Below are 26,156 nucleotides of genomic sequence, written 5' to 3' on the forward strand. Positions count from 1 at the left end.
CAAGCAGTCGCGTGGAGACGACTAGAAACTTATACATATCCGCACCCGGTTATGGCTAACCACATGTTCCCCGAGGTCAGGAGCGATAAGTGTAATCTTTGTGGGGCGAGAGGGACCCTCGACCATATAATATGGGAATGTCCGTACTTTCCCGGGGGAACGCACAAAACAGGTAGTAGAGACACCTGGGAGACCCTGCTGCTCAGCTCGGACTCTAAGCTCCAGCTCCGGCTCGTCCAACTGGCTGAAGAGGCTGCGGGGACCCAAGACCTCCCAGCCTGCATCTGAGGCGGCGGCACTCGCCCCCTGATCTGCGTGTCGGGGGGTGGGTAGATCAACTTTTCTGTTGGACATTAAAGTTTATTCTATCTATGGACTAAAAAACGTTGCCAGCTGGATTGGGGCTGAGGCTGTTTTCAGCGGACATAATAAGCAGCAATGACTATGCCAAGCTGTGGCAAAAAGAAAAAAAAGAATGACAAGAAAAAGAAAATCTGTTTCTTCTTTAAAAAGAAGTCAAAGTTCGTTTGATGTGAAAGATCTGTAGCCTACGTTTTGTTTTTACCTTGCGGTCAAATTGGTGTACAGCAAGCCAGCTATCTTCAATACGGACATCTTCAATAGCTGGATAAAAATGACCGTTAACACTTAGACTAATGTCGTTCTGTTTGCACATAAAAATGAACGAACACGTGAAATAACTGTGGCCTCCAATATCAGATGTGTTAGAAAGGCTATTGTTGTACTCACTGAAAAAATAGTTTAATTTTTCGTGCTGCCTAATAATACTTGTACTGTTTTTTTTTATTTGTATACTCGTGAACACGTGAAGCACAACCTGCACTAAACGAAACGTTGTACTACACGTTCAAAAAAGAACAACCACAAAGGATCACAAGAGTCTGTGCTTCATCAATAACATGTTTAACAGTTTAACTGAATTTGGTCACTCTCCACTGTATTTGCTTGTTAGCTATATTGTACCTCACTCGCTTACCAAGCTACAGCATATTAATAACCACGCAAGCCACGTAACCACGCAAGGCTTGCATTTCGTGGCTCGCTAGACTTGCTCAAGCAGCCTAATAAGCAGCCTGGCTTCATCTTCGGTAAACATACTTTACAAATTGAAACACTGTCCCTCCCTTCAAACCCCGTTCAACCAGGTTGAATGTCCTCAGCATTCAGTCATATTCTGAAAATAAGAATTTATGGTTAAAGGCCGCTGGGCAGCTAGCTGCCAATGAATGTAAATCAGTGGGGCCAAAGAAACTAACTAAAACACTGTCTGTCGTAATTATTTTCCAAATATCATGTGCCTTAAACAATGCGGATATATGTTCGAACTTTGTTACTCTTTCAACAGTCCACATTCAAACTCTTCCAGAAGGCACCACAGGAGCTCGCCAAACGGGCGCGGCACTAACTTGAATGTTAGTTAACGGCGAGATTCTGGTGCGGGAAGCTGCTGCGTGTGGGCACGCTGGGATACGCTTGACAGCCCAGCGTGTTTCATTTGTTTTTTACGTGTCGGCGTTATTCGGCACAAAAGAATAATACTTTGATGCTGTCCTCACGCCTACAAATTGGGGCAACGTGATAAACAGCAAAGTACAACGTGCAAGGTTGAACGCCAACGAACTGCCTGCCGCTACAACTGGGCCGTCACTTCAATGTATTCTTGTGGCCTTTAGAAGAAGCATTCTGGTAAGCTTCTATATTAATTTTTGTTTGTGGAGTTCTTCACAATCAGGCAAATGTTTTGGCTTTATTTTTAGATGTGTCGCATTTAAGTGCGCTTTCCTGAATCTCTCACCGTGTGCAACGGCTGCGGCGATGCCTGGAACGTATTGACGAGTTCAATTCACACGCATGATGTTAGACTTGATGCTACTGGTATGGAATAAGAATTATGCAGCCTCTATATCGCAAAGGAGAAAAAGACGCTAAAAAATATGTCAGGTTGAAATGAAAGCACAAGTCTTCTCGTCCTTGCCCCTTTGTTTTTTTTTACTGTATATATATGTATTTAACGAATGTATAGTCATCTTGTTCACCAGCTATAGGCGTGCTTCATGCACTCTTTATCGCGCACACACTCACTGGTTTGTTGAGGCATAGCATGGTCAATGGTACGAACGAGCGGGCAGGATTGCCCGGTTCAAGAAAACCTGCCAAACATATTTCTGTTATAGGAAAATGTTTCGTAGCTCCGCAGTTTGCTTCTTGAAATGTTTTCGCTTTTAAGCATGTGGGCTTAAGCCTTTACCCTAGCTTTAGTTTTAAGAATTCACCATATTCTCTCGACGCGTATTGTATTTGTATTCAATCACCGTGGATAGATGTTGAGGCTTTCTATTTGAGATCGTAGCATCTTTCTCATAAGTGGTAGTGATGAGTCTTTGGAAAGGCTTTATGTGTTAAATCTTGTTTTCAATGTTCATATATTAGGAATACAAATTATATGAGTGCGAAACTTGCAAAGTGCCGCGTGAAACTTCATAGAAACCACGTGAAACTTTTCAGAGGAACGGCAACAATTTTCTAATGTTATTTCGTGAACAGCGTCGTCCTGCATGGTGGAAACTGAATTTATTCGCGGACCTTAACTGACTAAATGAATGTTTAGCCAGTCTTCAAAAATCTTTACAAGAAAAAATAAATTGGGCTAGGTGACATATACTGAACATTTTTCTATCAAAATTGGTGTCGCACAAGGCTTAAATCAGGTTCGTCTGTGTCAGTATCTTACTTTAGTTATTGGTCATGGTTATCACGCTGCACTACATTATGTTCTATAGGAATATCTTACAAGTCGAACAGATAAACTTGGACTTAACCCTAGTGTTTTAATGTAATTCAACAAATTATAACTGCATCACCGAATCTTCAACATGTTAGCATGAGTCGGTTAATGTGCCTCCATTTATGATATTGATTAGAACTGACCACTTTATTTGTTGCAGGACTGAAGCTACATTATTATGTACAATACATTGAACACTGCTTGAAGCGGCGAGCTCTACAGCCGCACTTATCCTCCTTTCCATGGGTTGGCAACAGTAGCAGTGGCACGCAACTCTACAGCGAATTGTGCTCTTCATCACCTTCGGAGTAGATGCATTGGTGAGCTCTACATATATTTGACTGCTGGTTCCTGCTATATCTGGGGCACCGTCATCCGTCATTTGATGCGCAGACAGAGCAATTAACTCTTCGCTGCGCATGCTTGCAAAATATACGAAAAGGAAGTGGCTTCCTCGATCACCGATGACCCTGTGCTCTATTTATTCCTGTTCATGTTCTTATCACAATATTTTTGCTGACCACATGGACCACAAGGAAAGCATGAGTGCAATCAGCTGCGGCTTAAACGGAAATGTAGAAAATAACGAAGTAAAATGGCATGAAAGTGGATGAAGACATACCTGCTCACCGGTTGCGACTGAGCCCGCAACCTTCACCTTACGCATGCGACGCACTACGAATTGGTATACAGCAGCGCCAATCAACCCTTCCCCTCAGTTGGGACTAGCAGCACAATCAACAGCACACAATCAAGTATAAAATAAATAAATCAAGTTTTTGCATATATGGCGCTCTTATATTAGGAAGTAGGTGTGCTCTAGAGATACGTATAAGCCGAAATTATATGTGAATGTTTTGTGCAGGAAAATATTTTGTTTATGACGCAGAAAATATTGGGGCTGGTATAGCTGAACCATGCTGCCTAATAGCACATGCCCGAAAATGCAAGAGAAAGGACTGCCTAACTGGCTCTTTTTTTTTGTAGCGCAGCTGTTTAGAACGGCTTTAGCACAGGATGTCGGTGCTAGGTAACAACCACACTTATGACGGACGTGGTCAAATAAAAAGGGTATTGCAAGCTACTGCCTACTTTTGGGGGATCGCGCCCCAGGAACACAATGTTGGGAGTACCTAGGCCATAAATTAGATCCTAGAACAAGGCTTTCTCTTCAAAGAGAAGGGTGTATAGGTGAACGTAAAAAAAATTACCGACGATTACGTTACTTCCTAATGCGAAATTTGTGCGTAGCAAATAAGCTGTTTCACCTTTTCGATAGATTGAGGCAAAGAAATCGAGCAACACATGTATGCGCTATCACAGAATTTTTTTTTTATTTTTCACACGTATTCCTTTAACAAAGACTCCACTAACAGTTCTTGACAGTCATGAAGGAAGCTTTGTGGTCGGAGAAATAGACTGATATATGTTCGACTTGGTACACCAATGCTTGATTCTCAAAGACGAGATCTATACAAGTGCCTCGCGAGGTTGTCACAGCCGTGGGACGCGTTACGAGCGAGAGGAACGGGATGTTCTCCCGCATAAGTGTTAGGAAATTGCTGTTTGTCTTTATGTCAACATTAAAGTCCCCCACTACTAACATCGGTGTGGATCGATGGACGGTTAATGCGAGTTGCAGGAAGTGCACGACGTCTTTCGTGAGTGCGGTAGGGGCGAAGTAGGCAGCTACTACCAGCAAGCCGTTGGGCAACTTTGCGGCGCACAGTTCGCCAACTTCAAAGTTCTCTCCGGCGCTTTGACAACCGGAGACTCGCAGGAAGGGGTGGGAGGGGGGCGGCGTGTACACCCAGCGGCAAACGATGGGGGCAGAAGCGCGTGCAGCAAGCGGACAACACGATAAAGGGAGGAGGGAAGAGATAGCAGCGACTGACTGATGCCGCTGACGCCGATAGTGAGTCAACCCCAGCTGCGGAGTTGGTTTCAGGGACAACGCCGCCGATGCCGATACAAACAATATGATACCCTCGCTTCCGCAGCGCTAAGAACCAGGGGGGGGGGGACCCTTTCCTCCTCTTTCTGCATGGCGGCGACGGTGTTCTATGCACTCACGTTATCTTGACTCTCTAGCGGCGTCAGCGGCATCCAGCGGTATCAGTCGGTCGCTGCTAGCGCTGGGGGGATGAAAGGGGGGCGGAGCTGGTTACGAGGCCGACGACAACGCCGACGCGAAACCCAGGAACGGACGCCAAAGAGCTGCGCTCTAAAACAGAACACCTAATGAGCGCCCAAGCTGCGCCTTACCAACTGGCTAGCATCCTGGCCGTTTCTAAAGCATCACAAAGTGCATGCACTTTCACTTCTCTTATCAGGCAACTGTTGCAGCAGAAGAGGAAGAACCGCCCTTTCCATTTAGGAAGCCACGCACCATCTGACAACGCGGCACTCCGTGAAGGAAAGTTAGAACGATGCAAGCGATCTGTTTACGGTGGAACATAGCTCTCGGCAAACTGGCTCGGTGATAGCCGCATATATAATGGGCTATTTCTTTCCCGTTTCTTGCATCAAGATAGAACTATAGGTGCTTGGGGGTTTTGTCATGAGGAGTGTCAAGAAAAAAATTTTGCGGATTCCAAGCACTGTGGGAATCTATGTAAGCGAAGCTTCCTCTACTCTCTTCTTTGATTGACGATATTTAGAGCTGATGTTGACCGCGAATGTGTAACCTTTTCAACGTTTCGTATAAACACAAGCATGTTGAGTTGATGTTATGCGTTTCCTTGCGCGCACCACTGCTGTTTGTCTGCGTAGTACACAAAACACAAAGAGGCGTTGTTTGTTTGAGGCGTTGTTGTGCACCAAATTTCAAAACCCCTGAAAGGCTTGAGCATTATCATTGTCTCATGTGGCACATTGCTACAGGGCAGAAGCATTAAACGTGAATTGAATTATGGGGATGTAAGTTGCAGAACCACATCGGACTATGAGGCGGACCGTAGTGGCGCACTCCGGATTAATTTTTGCACCGCGGTGTGCTTTAACCTATCCCTAAATCAAAGTGCTCGAGCGTTTTCGATTTTGCCCCCATCGAAATGCGGCTACGTCGGTCGAATCCGCGACCTCGTGCAATGTCATGGCCGCAAAGCTATTACGGTGCGCAAAGAAGTGTTGATTTGACGTGCGAACGCTTCCGTTGCGTCGTGCGAACCCTGCGTTGCGCTTTAATTAATGCGGCTCTGCTTCTGCACGCCCTTCGTAAATTGTCCACTAGATATATTTGCATGGTTTTATTTTTCAGAAATTGCAGAAACGGACCGTACCGTACCTTGAACTTAAATTTAGCCTGCGTTTCCCTTCCTTCTCAAGACACGTTTTTCTTATCGTCTCTCCCCGACCCCCACCTGTATATGTATCGGAACTTCGAGCGAAGAGTAGCAAGGCTGTTTCGAGACTGCGTCAGTTCTACCCCTCCTCTTTTACATTCTATCTAGATTCTACATGGACTTAAATGTTGGTATAAATGTAAGCACTTGCAGGAGATCCCGGATAATTAGAGCTGTAAAGAGGCTATGTGCCAACGACCCGGCACCTCCAAAGGTTATTATGCACATTCGACACGGTGAATTCCAAGCGACTCTTCTCATGGCTCCACCGTCACGTGCTCAGGTACCGAAACTGTGCCATTTTCTATCGTGCTCCAGCACGTGAACATGCTCTGCGATCCACTTGTTCTGCCTCAGTATTCGTGTAGCACTTAATTATACCACCAGTCATGTTCCTTGAGCACAGAGCGCAAAATCATGTGTTGCGCAAAACGAGACAATCACAACAGCTCGCCCGTAACGCCGTCACCTTAAGTGCGCAACGCCGAAAAATAGCGAGGAGACAAAAAATAAAGGCACGGCCTGTGACGTATGCGTCACGCAATCCTCGAGGTCGGTTATTGGAGAAAGCAGGGAAGGAATACCACTTGCGGAGGCTAGATGGGGCGAATGGAGAGAGTGCCTCGCTTGGCAATAGAGCTCGCCGCCTGAAATCATGGGTTCGCGGCATTGAAAAATTTCTCTCTCGGCTATTATTGAACAGATTTGAAAACTTTTTGCGGAAGAACGCTCCCTAGAGGACACGTAACAAGTTTCAGCATATACCCACAATCAGTAATGGAGTCTGGCGAGGGACCCTTCAGAACAGAATAATATCCGGATAATGAATACCTTCTTCCGCAAGCGGGATAGCCGAAACTGGACGTGGAGGAGTCCGAAGGGCGAGACTAGAAATGAAATAGACTTTATTATCTGCGCTGTTCCTGGCACCATACAAGATGTGGACGTGCTCGGCAAGGTGCGCTGCAGTGACCATACGATGGTAAGAACTCGAACTAGCCTAGACTTGAGGAGAGAACGGAAGAAACTTGTACATAAGAAGCCGATCAATGAGTTAGCGGTAAGAGGATAAATAGAGGAATTCCAGATCAAGCTACAGAACAAGTATTCAACCTTAACTCAGGAAGAGGACCTTAGTGTTGAAGATATGAACGACAATCTTATGGGCATCATTAAGGAATGTGCAATAGAAGTCGGTGGTAACTTTATTAGACAGGACGCCAGTAAGCTATCGCAGCAGACGAAACATCTCATCAAGAAACGCCAATGTATGAAAGCCTCTAACCCTACAGCTAGAATATAACTGGCAGAACTTTCGAAGATAATCAACAAGCGTAAGACAGCTGACATAAGGAAGTGTAATCTGGATAGAATTGAACATGCTCACACGAACCCTGGAAGCCTAAAAGCAGTGAAGAAGAAACTAGGAATAGGCAAGAATCAGGTGTATGCGTGAAGAGACAAAGCCGGCAATATTATTACTAATATGGATGAGATAGATCAAATGGCTGAGGAGTTCTAAAGAGATTTATACAGTACCAACGGCATCCCCGACGCTAATGGAAGAGAGGATAGCCTACAGGAATTTGACATCCCGCAAGTAACGCCGGAAGAAGTAAAGAAAGCCTTGCGAGCCATGTAAAGGGGGAAGACAGCTAGGGAGAATATGGTAACACCAGATTTGTTGAAGGATGGTGGGCAGATTGTTCTTGAGAAACTGGCCACCCTGTAAACACATTGCCACTGGACTTCGAGCGTACCGGAATCTTGGAAGAACGCTACAATAGTCCTAATCCATAAGAAAGGGGACGCGAAAGACTTGAAAAGTTATAGACCGATCAGCTTACTGTCTGTTGCCTACAAAGTATTTACTAATGTAATCGCAAATAGAATCAGAAACACCTTAGATTTCTGTCAACTAAAGGATCATGCAGGATTCGGTAAAGGCTACTCAACAATAGACCATATTAAAACTATCGATCAGGTGATAGAGAAATGTGCGGAAAATAACCAGCCCTTATATATAGCTTTCATTGATTACAAGAAAGCGTTTGATTCAGACGAAACCTAAGGAGTCATGGAGGCATTACGGAATCAGGATGTAGACGAGCCGATTGTAAAAATACTGAAAGATATCTATAACGGCTCGACAGCCACCGTAGTCCTCCATAATGAAAGCAACAAAATACCAATAAAGAAAGGCGTCAGGCAGGGAGATACGATTTCTCCATTGCTATTCACAGCTTGTTTACAGGAGGTATTCAGAGACCTGGATTGAGAACAATTGGTGATAAGAGTTAATGGAGGACACCTTACTAACTTGCGATTCACTGATCAGATTTCCATGCTCAGTAACTCAGGGAACCAACTGCAATGCATGCTAACTGACCTGAAGAGGCAAAGCAGAACATTGGGTCGAAAAATTAATCTTCAGAAAACTAAAGTAATGTTTAACAGTCTTGGAAGAGAACAGCAGTTTACGATAGGCAGCGAGGCGCTTGAAGTGGTAAGGGAATACGTCTACATAGGCCAGGTAGTGACCGCGGATCCGGGTCATGAGACGGAAATAATCAGATGAATAAGAATGGACTGGGGTGCGTTTGACAGGCTTTCTCAGTTCATGAATAGCAGGTTGCCATTATACTCCAACAAAAAAGTACATAACAGGTGTGTCTTACCAGTACTCACGTACGGGGCAGAAACCCGGAGGCTTACGACAAGGTTCTACTTAAATTCAGGATGACGCAACGAGCTATGGTAAGAAGAATGATAGGTGTAACGTTAAGGAATAAAAAAAATTTACCGACGAATACGTTACTTCCTAATGCGAAATTTGAGTGCAGCAAATAAGCTGTTTCACCTTTTCGATAGATTGAGGCAAAGAAATCGAGCAACACATGTATGCGCTATCACAGAATTTTTTTTTTATTTTTCACACGTATTCCTTTAACAAAGACTCCACTAACAGTTCTTGACAGTCATGAAGGAACCAGAGCCGATCACACACTGAACACACACTTCCAAACGGATTGTCTGTAAACTGTCGCCGGAAAGCATTTGTTGCACCCTGACTGTTTGCGAGCCTTTGTTTGCGTTTGGCCTCAGCCTCGGCCGCGCGAACGGTAGAGTCTTCTCTGCGGCGGCGATGAGCTTCTTCTTCAGCCTCGCTTACTGCTGGTTGCTCTCGACGGCGGCGATGAGCCTCCGCTTCGGTGGCGCGAACGGCAGGGTCTTCTCGGCGGCGGCGCTTAGCCTCTGCTTCGGCGACGCGTACTCCTGGATCATCTCGATGGCGGCGACGGTAAGCTTCTGCTTCGGTGGCACGCACCTCTGGATTCTGACGGCGACGGCGCTGGGCCTCTGCTCTGGCAGCTCGTTTAGCAGCAGCAGCAGCAGCAGCAGCAGACGGAGGACTTCCATCGGTCGTCTCGCTCATGGCTCAGAAAGAACTGGCAGATAATTTCGCAGTGGCGCACGGCAGCGGCAATTTCGGCTCGGGCGGTGCACATATACAGATCCGCCGCCACCGATCTGGCTCTCTGATTGCCACCGCACAGGGGTTGCATTGGAGGAGGAGCGAAGAAAGGAATTAAGTTCGAGCCGGCGCTTTGACAACCGGAGACTCGCAGGAAGAGGGGGGAGGGGGGCGGCGTGTACACCCAGCGGCAAACGATGGGGGCAGAAGCGCGCGCAGCAAACGAACAACACGATAAAGGGAGGAGGGAAGAGATAGCAGCGACTGACTGATGCCGCTGACGCCGATAGTGAGTCAACCCCAGCTGTGGAGTTGGTTTCAGGGACAACGCCGCCGATGCCGACACAAACAATATGATACCCTCGCTTCCGCAGCGCTAAGAACCAGGTCTAGCCGTGGGAAGGTGGTCACGTATTCGTCGACGTGCCGGGGCCTACGTGAAATAACCGGCGCGTCGGCAACTGAAGAGCACCCTATCCGCCACACAAGAACAGGGGGGGGGGGGGGACCCTTTCCTCCTCTTTCTGCATGGCGGCGACGGTGTTCTATGCAGTCACGTTATCTTGACTCTCTAGCGGCGTCAGCGGCATCCAGCGGTATCAGTCGGTCACTGCTAGCGCTGGGGGGATGAAAGGGGGGCGGAGCTGGTTACGAGGCCGACGACAACGCCGACGACGACGCGAAACCCAGGAATGGACGCCAAAGAGCTGCGCTCTAAAAGGACAGATTGGGCGAGGAAACAAGCGCGAGTTAATGACATCTTAATTGAAATCAAGAAAAAGAAATGGGCATGGGCAGAACATGTAATAAGGAGGGAAGATAACCAATGGTGATTAAGGTTTACGGACTGGATTCCAAGGAAAGCGAAGCGTAGCGGGGGGCGGCAGAAAGTTAGGTGGGCGGATGAGATTAAGAAGTTTGCAAGGACAACGTGGCCACAAATAGTACATGACCGGGATAGTTGGAGAAGTATGGCAGAAGCCTTTGCTCTTCAGTGGGCGCAACCAGGCTGACTTTGATGATAAGGATGTTGAGGGGTCTTTTATAAGCGGGCGTCTTGTTCACTGTCTCCCCTTTTTTTTTTCATACTGCCACGGCGTCAACGCAGCAAACGGGCGCCCGGGCGAGCCTGATCGCTCGACGTACACTCTTTCCTCATAATGCACCGCGCTACCACGGGGCGCTGTGGGAAATCCTGAAGATGACCCATTGCGAAGTTCTTCACTTCAGTGTAGCGGATTTCTTAGATGTTCTTAAAATTCTTCTTAACTTCAATTCTTGCCTCGTTCTACTTGTCTATCCGTATACTTAACCAGTAGCAGGCGCTCATTCGTCAGGATTGTTCAAGAATGGTCACGCTGGCAGTGGCACATTCGCAGTTGCACATACTCAATGACCCATGTTGTATGTTACAAAATTGTTTATTCGGGCACACAACCAGTGGCTCAGGTCATATATTTCCGAAATATCTACACGGGCCCGTGACAAGCAGCTCGTACGCAGTTCCTCAAGTTGGCGTTAAAGACGCTAGAAGTTGACATCGAACCGAATTAAGCGTGAAATTTCTGAAGAATGCTACTGCTATTAAAATGCCACAAAAAATCTGCGGTCCACTCTTTGAGACACATCAAAGAATATATACCCTACGGATATGTACTATGCACGACTTCCTACCACCATGGTCTCAACGCGATCGTGAAAGCACATTCAACGTCCACAGTTATCTTTACGTTCCCATTCACAGCCTTCATTGTTCGCATATTGCCAATGGCAACGTGGAGTTCCGACGTATGTTCCATGAGTGTTGTAGTCAATTTTCTCCATTTCTTTTAGTCTGTTCTAGGTCTCTACAAGTTAAATCGGATCCCCACTTAGCTTTTACGGCAACCCAAATAACGTTCTTGATGAGCACCAGGCTAATTCCCTCATGAACTCAGCACTTTGCGCCGCCGTCGACCACTTTGCAGCTACTGAAGACTTGCATCATCGCTTCCCTTAGAAGCACTCAACGCAGAGCACCTGAATCTGCATTGTAGCTTCCCACGGCCATAATGTGGCTTCCTTAAAAACCACATTTGCCTTTCAAAGCGTCCTTATAAAGCATCAGCTGGGATTATAGGAGAACGCGTTGTGTCATTGCAAAGAGAAAGAAGGTCTTCACGTCCTAGTAAAAACGCTTTGTTTTTCCATCCGGCACGTGCAAAAATTGGTCTCGTGTTTCATGTGCTGTGTTAAAGGGAAATATTTGACGAAATTATTGAGGGAAGATAGCGTTTCTCTTGAGTTGACCTTAGCATAATTGCATATAGTTTCAGCATCCAATGGTTTGGTTTCTTTCTCTCTTCTTCTCTAAGACAACCTTTTTTGGACATTGTGGAGACACATTCAGGTTGCAGTGGTGCTTCTGTTATTACTAAACATAAAAAGGTGGGTGATGGCGTTGTCTCTTCTGTAACAAAGGAGAAACGCTATCAGCTTTGGAAAAAGGTTTTGCAACGATGGCATTATGGCTGTGCTCCGTTTTCTAGTGTTCCTAGAAACGCCCATCTCCTTCCACTGTTGCATTATTTTCAAGATCTTAGTGAAAACGAGTTACTGTCCGAACGACGTTTGCTGGGATGTCAGTATTTTGTTAAGCCCAAAGTTCTGAAAGCGCTGCAGGAGGAAACAAGCGTTCTCTCTCCTGCTGAAGGATTCTGTTTAGTGCGCAGAGTTATAAATGAACAACATTCCCCGGTTAGACCTCAACAACCCTCAAGCTGCCAGCGACCTAATTTCTACTCTAACGAGCTGCTCGTGTTAAATGTATATCGGCTTTTTTTAAGAGTACAAAAAATGTTCAGTTTCGTTTGAGGCAGATAGCAGTTACTAATGCGATTAGTCTTGCAATTGGCATTCTTTGGGAACCTTACCTTTTTTGCAGTATGTATGTTCAATATATAACATCTTTCACACCACAACTTCGGTCAATCGGTATGTGCCAACGGGCCTGCGCTCCAGCAGACAGTAAGTGGGGCACCGGGCCCTTGGGCCACTGCAAGACGTTGCCACTGAAAACGAAATTAAGGTTTAGACCACCGAGGGCATTTCTAGTATATCTGTGCAACAAGAAACGAATACCCTGAGTTATCGGTTTCGTCTACCTACATTCCCGAAAATGCTTGGTGGCGGGCAAAGGGGCTCATCCATTAGGATCACTTGGGATGCAATAACGTAAATGTGCAAGAACTGACCGTTACCTTAACTCGATGACTTGACCTATACCAATGAAAAGTGTGTTCGTCCGCTTTTTTGCGTGTTTATTTTTATCAATTTGATTGCGGCACGCAATACTGCAGTTTTCTTTTTCTAAAAAAAGCTTCTTGTAGGGTCGACCGGGTAGGCACCCAATCTGCACGGGTTCGAGGCCTTTTCAACGTTCGCTAACCGCGTGCTGCTCTGAAAGAGCTTGATGTGGTGTCGGCACCCACGTGGCAGCCTTGCAGCGAACTTGTACCAGGAATCCCGCTAAGCGCTACCCCTGTTCCCTAGGTCGACACCACATTTTAATTCCCGCCACGTCTACCACACTCGTCGTCTGCCTATGAATATCTCCCCCGTGGAGGTTGCTGATTGTATCAGCTTCTACTGTAGACGCGTGTCGCAGCTGCACATCGTCTTGGACGATTCTTGTTGGGGCCGCTGGTGCGGCTACCGCTCTCTGTCGTTGTTGTCGTCTTCGTCTGGTTGACAAGCACTGCACACGCACACATCATGACTTATGTGCTCTTGAAGAAGTTTAATACACTTGCATTCTTACCCCCTGTTGTTAAACACGCCTGTACTCAACACCTTCCCTCGACTCAGCTAAGTCGAGGCTACAGGCCTTCCTTCACTAAAGGAGCCTTTGCGCTTCATGAACACTTCTTCTAAAGGAGCCAAAGGAAAGCCTTGGAAATGTGCGATCGAATGGAATGAAGCGCACTGACCTATAAAAGCGTGGGACATCGAGGCTATCCTTAAAAGTGCTAGCGAAAGCCCATTGACAGTAAACCACGAATGTCCATGAGACGTACAGGTAAGCTCGAAATATGAAGATGAAAAGAGACGTTTTCAGCACATCCAATGAATATCCAATTTCTGCTTCGTGCTATGCAACCGTTCAAAACACGTTTTTTTGGCATCTTAGTCTGAATGTCTAAGGTGCATCTACTACGTGTTACCATGGGCGTACTTTCGATGCCAGAGGCAGCATCACACATTAGAGTTAAGATAACGTGCGATACTATCAGACGTAAGTTTTATTTAAAAAAAATTTGATTTGATGGATTTGATCATAGGTGCCGACTTTGGCGTAGGTTTCCGGAGGGGGGGGGGGGGGAAATGACACCTAACGTGTCATTTCCACAGTTTCGTCCGCCACATCGTTTGAGGTTTCTCTTGACATGCCTCGACCTTTCCGCTTAAAATTTTACTATTGCTAATAGCTTACTGCATCATTATTGGCATGGACGTGCCCGGATTTTAATTTATACTTCATTTCTGGAAATGTTGACCATAGGAAAACAAGCGCACTACAAGTACCTGCGGCAGCTGCCTCATCGGTATTTTCTCACATCAACATCACTTTAAACTTTCCACTGTAAACACCATGCACATATACAATATATTGTTAAGCACTTCCTATAGTGTGGTTCTAAGCTATATGTATGACACCTCATGCAAAAACGCCTCTTGGTGGCGCCTGTCTATTAAAATGTTTTTCATGAAAAATGCCCGCTGGGCTGCATAAACTTGAGCCGCATATTATTAGAGTCGCTTTGGAAACCGGACAGATTTGATCTGAAATATGGCGTGAACATTTGGCGTTATGCGTGACATTTTCCGAGCGGCCCCCTTCGTGCAACGAATGCGGCCCCTTAAATGCGGGCCGCATATGCAAGAGTCGTATAAAATATGTCGAATATGCAGCAGACCGCTTGGAGTGAGCCAAGCGGTCTGCTGAGTGATAAGCGTCCGAATTTTGATCTACTTTCCGCGTTATATACATTGTTTTAAGCTGGTATTGACAAAGAGTGCAGTATCCTTGCAAAACCTTTTGCTATAAGGAGGCGAAAGAGTATTGAAATAATGTTTTTTTTTTAATTTCGAAGGTGTTTACTCCCTACTTGCACACTCTGTAGCAGAAGCAAACTATAGGTTCATTCTTTTCGACAGTAGGATGCAAGGCCAAATTTCAGATAGTTGATAAGAATTTCAGAGGATAGTGTGATCAAAAAAGTTTTTGATGTAGAAACTGTAGGGCTACCTACGGATGTCTCTAGATGGCCAGTGTGCTTATTAGGTGACGCAGCTTTTCCACTAAAGCCATATGTGATGCGGGTATATCCAGGAAAGAACTTGGGTAAAAAAATGGAAACAATCAATTATCGCCACTCCAGGGGACATCGTTGCATAGATAATGCTTTTGGCATTTTAGTGTCCAGGTGGCCGTATTTTCTTGGCACTCTAGGAGACGATACAGAGCTTCTCACTAACCTGATAAAGGCATCTGTGTGCCTCCACAATTTTATTGTCAGACCACGCGTATTTTCTTAATCATTATGGTGATCAGCCGGGTGGGGAGAATATTCAGAATGCTCAGTTAAGGCAGATTATTTTCCAGGTTCTCAGACAATATTCAGCGACTATCAACCGCTCTACATTCTCTATTACGCGTATAAGAGATGAAATAGCAGATTGCCTCATGTCTTCGCAGGGCTCCCTTCTATGACAGCTATGTATCGTCAGGCGTAATTGAAGCAGTGTTTAGCTTATTGAAGGCCTCTTCAGCAAGCACGTGATATCATTTTGTACAGTGATTGGCAATTAAAATGCAAGTGAGGTTAAGAATCGTGCACGATTACAGCTTCTGAGCTTAATATCTAGTATATACCATTTTTGGCAATCAGACGAAGACGAAATGTCTGCGAGCCAGAACGCTATTTCTCTAGCTCAGCTGTTTTTTTCCTTATTTCTGCGTACATCTTTGGAGAGCCGGCATCTTTTCGTGGTGCGGATGCAAGTTGACGTCACTGTGCCTCTGCCAGGAATGGCGACTTCAGCGGCGGCTGCGTCTAGGAAGCGGACCAGCCTCCAGAGCGACACCGACAGCGATGACACCAACGTCTACTCGCTCAGCAGTGATGACTTCTCCGATGACGCCTTCGAGCTTGTGCGGAGCCGCAAGGCGAAACTAAGACACGCCACCAGGACATCCATGTATTCGAGCACGCCAAAGGTAGGACCAAGTCAGAAAACCACCGTCAGTACGATTCTATTTGTACCAGAACTTGCTACGGACAACCTGAGGTGACTCAACAGACAGTCCGTGTCTGTGAAATTTGAAGCGGTGGCGACAAATCAGATAGCAGACGTTAGAGTCAACACACGAAAAAATGTGTTGGCTATCGACGTCACACATGATACTGCGCTCAGAAATTTGACTAAAGTTACAGAACTAGGTGGCGTTAAGCTCCGCTTGTACGTCCTCCAGAACAGTGGTTAACTACTGGTGTCATCTACGACGTGGACGTCTCCATCTCCAGCGCCGACTTGCCGATTCTAGTGAAGCCTGCCGTTGATGGCGTCGCCATAACACATGTGTACCGCCTCAGCACATTCTGCTGTGTGAAAATTATATTCAAGGGCAAGAATCTCCCTTCGCACGTCAAGGTGGGCCACTTTAGACACCGTGAGCGACCATTCATCTCACGGCCACTGCATTGCCGCAATCGTGTGACGCTGGGACACGCGAGTGCCGTGTGCGAGAACACGAGAGTTTGCTCACGCTGCAGCGAGCCCCACGCTGCAGACCCTTGTGCAGCCAGGGGTCTCAAATGCACCAATTGCCTTGGGTGCCATGACGCTTCCTCGAAGGACTGCCCCAAAATGAAGAAGGAAAAGGCTATATTGAAGCAGATGGCGAGAGTCCATTCGTCTTGTCGGGAAGCTGTTGCAGCCGTTAGAAAGCAACGCTCCCAACGACGCCGGACTTCAAAGAACGCTGATAACTCCGTGAAGATTACGCCCCATCCGACAACACCTTCTCCTCTGTCTCCTAGGTCTGGGGCAATTCAATCTAAATCTGAAAAGGCCACGGCGGACAACAATACAACTTAGTCCTCACTACTAAAGCAACAGCCAAAACCAGAACAACAGCGGAAGTCGCAACCGAGGCCACAGCTGATGCCGCAGCCGATGCCGCAGCCGATGCCACAGTCGGTGGTACAGCCGATGCCACAGACGGAGGCAATACCGCAGCTGATGCCACAACCGGAGGCGATGCCGCAGCTGATGCCACAGCTGGAGCCGGGCGCCACGTCAAGTGATACAGCTGCGCACAGCTGTAGAGCGAACAGCGCGCGTTCCTGACAAATCGCCCGAAGAAGACCGGCAAGTCGTTATGATGCTCCGGTCTCTGATGAATACCCTCCGAACGCTCTTAAGTAACCTGCACACTCCGTACGCGCGAAGTGCAATGCAAGTGCTGGATGCTCTCAATTCAGTATTTGCAACTTTTCAGTAAGCATCATGGCTCACGCGCGTCATTATATTCGCACTCAAGTCAGAACGACTAGGGTTTAGCTTAAAAATATACTGCCACGCACTGCACCGTCCTTCACTGGTAAGCTGAACGTGCATCACCAGCTGTGAACCACCAAAATTGATGGCAGCCTAACGTATCGACAGAGCACTTGCTTTGATTTGACTGATTTACAAGCACTTTGCTGCGTGCACAGACAGTGTTCCCTCTATCCCGCTTTCCTCTGTCTATTCACCCTTTGCCTTCCCCCAGTGTAGGGTAGCAAAGCGGACGTTCATCTGGTTGACCTCCCTGCCTTTCCTCTCTTTGCTATCTCTCACTAGTAATCAATTACACGTGTCACAAGTATGTCAGAAGGGACTTTTCGAAAACAATTAAGCAGCGACGCGAACTTGTATCACCGAGATATAGAGACAGGTCATCCACTGTACAATTTCTGTTCACATTTAATCTGTCCATGACTGTGCCTGACATGACACCTACGTAAAGTTATTTGCCACTTTGTCAATATTTTAATATAAAGGGAACCAGTGCGCTCTTCGGCGACGCTGTGCGTACCGGCTTTTGATATCTTCTGTAATGTGCTTGCAAGAAGTACCTCTGTTCCATGTTCTGTTGTGCTGTCACCTGCTAGAAACAAGGTAGCCATATGCTTTCAATAAACCAACGAAATACTGCAAATAAATGTCACATTTTAGAGTGTAAAAAACTTTTATTTTATCAGTATCATACTTCCTTGTATCACGCGTCACAGTCTTGTGCTCATGGTTCATATTGAACTTGTAATACAGCTTCTGTTTCTAACGGCACGCTAAATATGTAAATGCATTACGAGTTCTAATGTCATATGAAATGATGTGTTAATATTTTAAATTACATGCTTCGCCAAATTTTGATTTGAACAAACCCAGCTTCAATTGTGCATTACAGAATTCCACAGAAACAATCAGAGAATATCGCATTGCAAAAATGAAGTTAACATATTGTACGAAAAATTGGCTTAACTTGGAGCATCACCATTTCAGAACACACTGATGCGTATTTCAGGCATGTCTCTGAAGTGTGCTGCTTACACGCTAGATATTAACCACAAGCCACTTTGTCAATAAAGAAAAGATTGAAGCATCACCTCAAAAGCGAAAAATGAATTAGCGTGACCTAAAGTAAATTGTGCTTTACGTAAGTTCCTAAAGTGTGCGGCTTGCACACTATATATGTCAAGGCACTCTCCAATATGAAGTAAGGCTTAAGAACTTTACAATGCAAATGAATAATGAATAGAATGAGCTTGATTTAGCATGAAACCCATTTCTTCTACACAAAATAAGAATAACTGGTTTCTATACCCACGCGGAAACAAAAAAGTCGGAACTTGCTATAACAGTACGCTGTGTGAGGAAAATCACAAGAACCTGATTGAATGAATTGAAGTAGGGTACAATGGCTTAAGAAAACGAGGCATGTAAGAAAGACACACAGACACTAACTTATCAGCCTTTTCATGCATTTATTCCAACATGAACTTGTATCTCAGGGCACATCAAATCGGAATGCACGATAATGTATCATCTAAACAAACAGTTCAGCATGAGATATAGAATTTGATACTTTAATTGGCTACACCAGGAACTAAAAAAGACTCGTCAAGCTTAAAAAGTCTGTTAAGCACCTGCTAAGACAACAGTGCTTTGCAACACCAAACACGTCAAATTCATGCGCAAGGACTGTGCATCAGTACATAATTAGCTGGCTGCACATGTAATAAGTAAACAGAGATTGCAAATGTTCAACGAGATAAAAAGTAAGAAGTATGCTATCACATTTAAATTCACAAATTGTACGGCAGTGCCATATTGCAAGTTCTGGAAGTGCCTGACTAGCATTTGAATGAAGTTATGTGATGTGTAATTTGCAAGCAAATGACAACTTGTTTGACTGGATTATCACTTTAGCCTAATCGCAATGTTAATACTGGTGATGCACCCTCATATACAGCCTTAGGGAGCTAAAACCCTGCATCTATAAAAATAACTTCTCGTGCAAAACAATAGAAATAGAGATTGTCCATTATACTGACTGCACTTAGAATGTTCCCCTGTCAATGGCTATAGGATTTCAATTACCATAGCAGCAGTAAACAGCTGTGTCATGGTAAGAAGAAAATGCATTCCCAAATTATCACATTTGAAACTTTGCAATCAGCTGCAATATTCGTGCTTTGCACTTCGCTGCTGCTTGCCTATTCGTCCTATCTAGAGGACGAATGCTTCATGTTCAGGACGAACAGAATGCTTCATGTTCAGTCTTTTTGTATTGCAGCTAAGACAGTAACTGCCGCTCAAGCGAATTGTTTGCCCTGAGTTTTTATTTTGTTCAATTAACTTGTGGTTCTCTTATTGTCTGTACAGCGAGTTGATGACCATGGTCGTTTTATTTTGGGAGTGCTGTTCAGCCTCGATCGATATCAATAACCCTGCCACTCCCAACAGGCGATGGTATGCCATGCTGCGTCGAGCTGAAGATTTCCTCCGCTGCGGTGTAGACATCGTCTGTGACTGTCGGCATCTTTTCAATGGTGCACGCCGTTCTGCATAAAATAGAACAAATTTACATTGTATTTAGTCGATATCGCATTTTACTATAATTAAGAAAAATGACAGCCATGAAAACGATGAACCTTCTTTCCCAAACCCTCAAATGATGTGGAACAAATTATTTGTGCAGAACTACTGTCTTCATGGCAGTGAGCGATTAACGTTGTAACGCAAGACCACCTTAAAGAACACTGGTAAAATGCAGGAAGACAAAATAAATCCTTTGAGCACCAAAGTAGTGTCTCCCCTAGCCACAGTTCTGATTCCCTTTCAATACATATGTACAAATAGGTTTGTAAAGCCACAAAAATAGTTTCACCTTCAGTACAATCATGCAACTATAAACAATTGCTGCAATGTTTCCTGAAGCTCACCTTTACTATGCAGCACACCTTTAACTAGACAGTTGAACTGCATACATGTCAGAGCAGCAATACATAAAAAAACTTCAGCGCAATTAATTTGTAGTCTTCGAAATGTTTATTGAGTTATTCCTACCTTTCCTGCATAGGCATATGACAGCTGTCAGTCTGCATATTGTCCACTGCAACTAACGCGCAAAATTATTTGTGATACTGAACGAGTTATCTGAAATTAAAGTGTCTATCCAGCACTTTCTTGCCCCCATACACTCACTCTGACCACGATTGCCTGTTTTTTTATTGCTTTCTTTTCTACGATCGCAAGGTTCTCATTGCGCAATAGCAGCGACGAAGCAAGGGATAGATTTGGCGTTTGCTCATCTGACACAGCGTGTGGCTACAGCCTCATGTGCTCACTTAGCCGGACGGCCACACTTCTCGTAAAACTCTACGTGATCTGCGACCTTCCACATTGGCCTGACGATGACCATTGGCCTGACCACTGCGCGTCGCAGCCTAAATGGTCTTCGCCTCGCGCGTGTAGCGATCGCGTAGCCACTTCAACAGCTTCAAGCAATCTTCCCTATAATCGATGCAGAAAGGACAAACAAAAAAAAATTACAGCTTTCGTTAGTACCCTTTTAGTGGATTTTGCGCATGCAATGAGGCACTGACCCGTCGGGATGGCGCACTGGTGACGGATGGCTTCCCATGCGTTGTGTTTCTTCTGTGCGTCTCAGTAGTCCATGCTGTTCGTGTCGTAGACACACGGACGGCTGCGTATTCTTTCGATCAGCTGCTCCGCAACACAGCTGGAGGCTTCACCCGTGCAGTGCACATTCTCAGCGAAATCTTCGGTAGCGCGGACGTGGCATTCGCTGCAGGCGCTCATTGTGTCATTCTGTTCGCTCCGCGCGAGGAATGCTGGGATGCGTGGCTGCGCGTGGCGGGCGATAAAAGAGGAATGGAGCTATTCACGTGCCAGCGACGTTCAAACGCGCCCGATGGAGCCAGACAAGCCTGTTTTTGTCGCGTAGTGGGAGTATAAGCGAGCGTGACGTCGGTGCATATCCCTTGTGTTCTGATACATGGGAACCATGAAATCGTTTTTCTCGGCAATCGCTGCAGCGATTACGCAGATGTTCCTTGCATATAAAATAAAATGGAAAATCTAGTACATGATCGAAGGTGGTCGTCTTATGAGATCAGTGTTCTTTACAAAAACTTTCAAAAAGGGGAAAGTATGAAGTTTTAAAGCCTAAGATATAGCATTAAAAACGATATCGCACTTTTTGTAATGTGCACCTCATACCACCTCTAAAGCGTAGAAAACAGATTTGGTATATGCGTCTTTAAAAGATGCCGCTAATTAGCGAATGCGACTTTGGCTAAGCCCTTGCAGACGTGATTAGGTAACGGGGACTGCAAAGTTATTTCTATAGAAAATTCGTACGCGTTAAGTGCTGCAATCTAGGTAGACAATTGCAGAATACCGCCCTTCCCTCCTCGCCATGCAATGGCTGTATAAATTCGTACTCAGCTGCTGACCAACTGAGCTCATTTCATCAAGCAACAATATTGGTTTTGGTGCACATTTACGAATTTGCTAACTTTGTGCTGCTATTTATAGTGCAATACTCCAAGCAAATATACAAAGAATGTTTAATGAAAACTAATTTCAAATATGTCGCAAAGAAACTTTGCAGTAGTAAAATTTCTAGAAATACATATTATAATATGTGGTGCACTTCTTTAATTGCAGTGCTGTTGTTGCAAATAATTGCGGAAAACGAACACGTCTATAAGAAATGCATGACATGCTGGTCTCCCATCAAAGTACTTATGACTATTTAAAGAACCAATTTTAGCTGTAGCTTTTGAACGTATCCATAGGTATTTAACATTAAACAGCGATAAGTTGAACGATTGACTCTCGGTACTTCAGAGTACACGACAGTGAAAATCATAAAAAATTAAGAACTAATGAGCTAACGATACTACAGTGTTTTCCTACTTGAGAGAACACCTCACAGCGCAACTGCGAAGCAGCTCAATGTGCCGATTTAGGTGGAACGAAAAACTGGCAAATACCGCGCTTGTGTGAAGGTCGAATTGGTACCTTGAGAAAAGCGCCGATTGTGACATCCAGCGGAAAACCGGCCAGGTGGACACCCGAGTTACTGAGCGCGATCTTCTGCGGCAAAACATTTCATTGGACTCGCCTATCCATCTCTCTGAGAGTAGCGCGCCCACTAAATTTGCGCAGCTGCTCAGCGTGCACACACGTTTTCTGGTAACCGCCGCGATAGCTTAGTGGCTGCGGCATCGCGCTGCTGAGCTCGAGGTCACAGGTACGATAAGAGCGAAATGCACAATGCTCGTGTGCAGTTTTTTTTTAATTTGAAAGCATGCGCTTAGGCATAATACAGAAGATGTTAGAAATACACGAACAGATTCGACTCGTGCAAAAAATCTAGGAGTGAACGATGATGGGGTTCATGAATCCAACGTTCATGGTCGGGTGGGCGGCCAGGCCGAAAGCCTGTTGCCCGGAGATGGCGGAGACGGCTTAGATGAAGCCCTGGGCACGTCCATAATAGGTGTGTCACTGTCACATTTTGGATTCCTGTGTTGCAAAATGGGCATGATGAGCCGTAAGGACCATGGTATTGTTGTGGCCAGAGAGCGGTCACAGACGGGGTGAGTGCGACCCCGACACGTAGCCTCCTTAACGTAACCTCCTCTCGGCGGGTTAACCCGCCAGGGAAGTCTGACCCACACGGAGGTATGAGAGCTCGTGTGGTACGCCGGAGGTTTTCCTTTTCCAGGACCAGTCGTCCACAGGCGTCTTCAGGAAAGTGTGGAAGTGGGTATGTTGTAATATGTGGGTGGGTTGCCATATCTGCTTCAACGAGACCCGGCAGGGCTGCTCGAGGCATCCACTGGACGCCTATGAGGATATTCGTAGTGGCAGCAAGACGGTGAATGCTATCTGACAATAGGGTGGACCGAGATACCCTACGTATGTCGTGGATGGCTTGAGTCGAGTCTGTGCGAATGATGAGTTGAGAGTATCGAGCATCTTGAACAGTAGGTAGCAACGCGGCCAAGCCGTCTCGTATGGCAGCAAGCTCGGCAAGGTAGGCCGGTGGTGCAGGATCGGCAACATAGCAGCACGTTTGGCCTGCCTCTGGTATCAATGGACACACGAGAGCTGTGTAAATCATGGTGCCATTAACACTGGCATCAGTGTATGCTACAAGAGTCGTATCGTCTTGATTGTCATCGGCACGATGAAGGCGGGAAACATGGGCATTCGCCTGACGAGGAACCGGGCTATACAGACGACCAAGAGGCTTATTGTCACTTAATTGTACCCTTTTCCACGGAGCTACATCGGGTCTCGTAGATGCTGGATTGTCTATTTCGTGTCCCATGTACCAGGCCAGTGAAACAGCCGAGCCGAAATATGATGGCTTTAGGGCGCGCGTGCGTCGACGTTGGTGTACGAGTTCGTCAATAGTGTTGAGTTGGTACTCAGCCTGTAGGGTTGGCAACGGAGTGAGACGTGATAGTCCCGTTATGGCCCGCATAGCTTCATTATTAATGGCCCCAAGGCGAGCCCATTGTGCCTTCGTGAGATGATGGAACTGGGCTCTGTAGAGGAGTCGTGGTTGCAGTACAGAACGAACCAGAAGCCGAGCCATGTTGGTGCTCGCTCCGCCAGATTTCTTCGCAATCCGACGTATCAACTGTATCGTTTCTGCGGCCTGTTGCTTTGCATTCTTGACCCATGGTCCCGCAGTTCCGGAGGAATCCATTTCAAGGCCGAGTACACGGAGAGTTGAAGCCTCGTGTAATGGTTCCTGATCCAGAGTTAACTGAAGAGGCTGGAGTGCCAGTAGACGGCGCCCATACTTGTTCGCTACTGACATGTACGTCATCTTGTCCTTGGAAATATCAAGGCCTATCTGAGCACACCAGTTGTGCGTCATGCTTAGGGCCTCTTGGAGCGCTTGTTCTTGGTGGCAGATTTCAGGATCAACTGACCAGACAGTGATGTCGTCTGCGTACATTATGTACTGTGCGTTATGTATCGTGGCTAGCTTCCAGGCTAGTGGAAGGAGAGCAATATTGAAAAGGACTGGTGCGAGCACAGATCCTTGTGGGACACCGCGATGTGCGACGAACTGACCTACTGCTTGGCCAGCCAGGCGAATGGAGATGGTGCGAGCGCACAGGAAGGCTTCGACGAATGTGCAGACACGGCTAGGCAATTCAAGCCAATGGAGAATTCCGACAGTTGCTTCGTGACTCACATATTCGTATGCTTTACGAATATCCATTGCCAGAATCGTGCGAATTTTTCGGGAGCGGCCTCCGATGAGAACCATAGAAGATAGGTACGCAAGGCCATCATCTGCGCCTAGATGAGCACGGAACCCCATTTGGCCAGGATGATACCATGAGTACCGCTCGAGCCACCATGTAATACGTGTCGCGAGCATACGCTCCATCAGCTTGCCTAACATTGAGGTTAGTGCTATTGGGTGCTTATGAGCGATATTATCTTGGGGTTTTCCGTGTTTGGGAATAGGGACCATTTCTGCATGCTGCCAAGAATCGGGAATGACTCCTGTAGCCCAAGCTTCGTTTATGGCCCCCAACAGCACTTCGAGAACCTTGCCTTCCATGTTTTTATAAAGTTCATACGGTATGCCATCCGGTCCTGGTGCCTTGCATGGCTTCGACAGGTCGATTGCCGCTACAAATTCCGCCATAGTGAAGGCAGCTTGTATACCCTCGATGTCAGAGAGCATAGGCGGCGTGCCTGCGTCCACGAGAAGGCAGTTTCGAACAATGAAGGGAGGCGGTGCTGTGTCCAAAGCCGGAAAAAAGGTGTGGGCGACAGTTTTTGCGAATACTGCTGGTGTCTGTCCCGATGCTAACAGGGCAGAGGCTGCGGGCTCTGGAGGGCGCCGACCACGTTCCATTACTCGGAAGGTGCGCCAAATGGAGGCATTGGACGACGAAGGTCTGAGAGAAGAGCACCAGTCCATCCAGGGACCACGTTCTAAGCCGTGTTCATGGCGCCAAGCTACTGCAGTAAGGTGTTGGGCCTCTAAGCGAAAGGTATTTGATGCAGGGTCATGTTCTGATGCAAGTTCTGCCTGGCGGCGCGACGCCCAGAGACGCAGAAGTTGCAAATCAGGAGCGGTTCGCGATTCATCAACCCACGACGTACGTGTCGCCTCAACTAATGCCGCCTTAAGACAATGGGACGGGTCCACCATGAAGTTGGATACATTGCTTTATGATACCGCCCTGTATCGATCCCAGTCCACCATTCGACATAGTCGGCGGAGGCGGCCTGTTCCGCTCGAAGATAAGCCAAGGTGAATCGGATGATGGTCGCTACCCCAGCAGTCGGGTTCACATGACCACGAGACGGTCGTCCTTCCTAGCCACCAAGATAAGTCCGGTGAGTGTGGCGGCGCGCAAGGGTGGTCTCGCCGACGAGTAGGCACTGACACATTATTAAGCAGAGTGAATTGGGCGTCCATAAATGTGTCCAGCACACATGTACCACGCGCACTGGAAATAGCGTATCCCCATGTGGTGTGGGGCGCGTTAAAATCTCCTGCGACCATAATGGGGCAACCAGGATGTTTCTGTCGTAGGTGCGCCAGCCAGCCAAGACACAACCGAGCCGCACGACCGCTGTAAGGGTGGGCATAGTATGAAACGATGATAACGTCCGTGCGTTGGAGACGAACCAATACGGCCACGACTTCTTGTCATACAGTACACCACCGTGAAAGATCAACACGAGTCTGATGAAGAGTGCATCTTACATACGCTGCAACTTTTCCTGGAGGGACATCGGGCGTAGCACTCCTACGATCCAACATAGAAGGCGATGAGTATGCCACAAATCGTGGAATGGGTGGCAGGCCGTTGGATTATTGAAGCAGTAGAGCCCAAGCACGCAGCTTCCCATATCTGAGACG

This window comes from Dermacentor albipictus, chromosome 2 (assembly GCF_038994185.2).
Source record: "Dermacentor albipictus isolate Rhodes 1998 colony chromosome 2, USDA_Dalb.pri_finalv2, whole genome shotgun sequence".
Lineage (NCBI taxonomy): Eukaryota > Metazoa > Arthropoda > Arachnida > Ixodida > Ixodidae > Dermacentor > Dermacentor albipictus.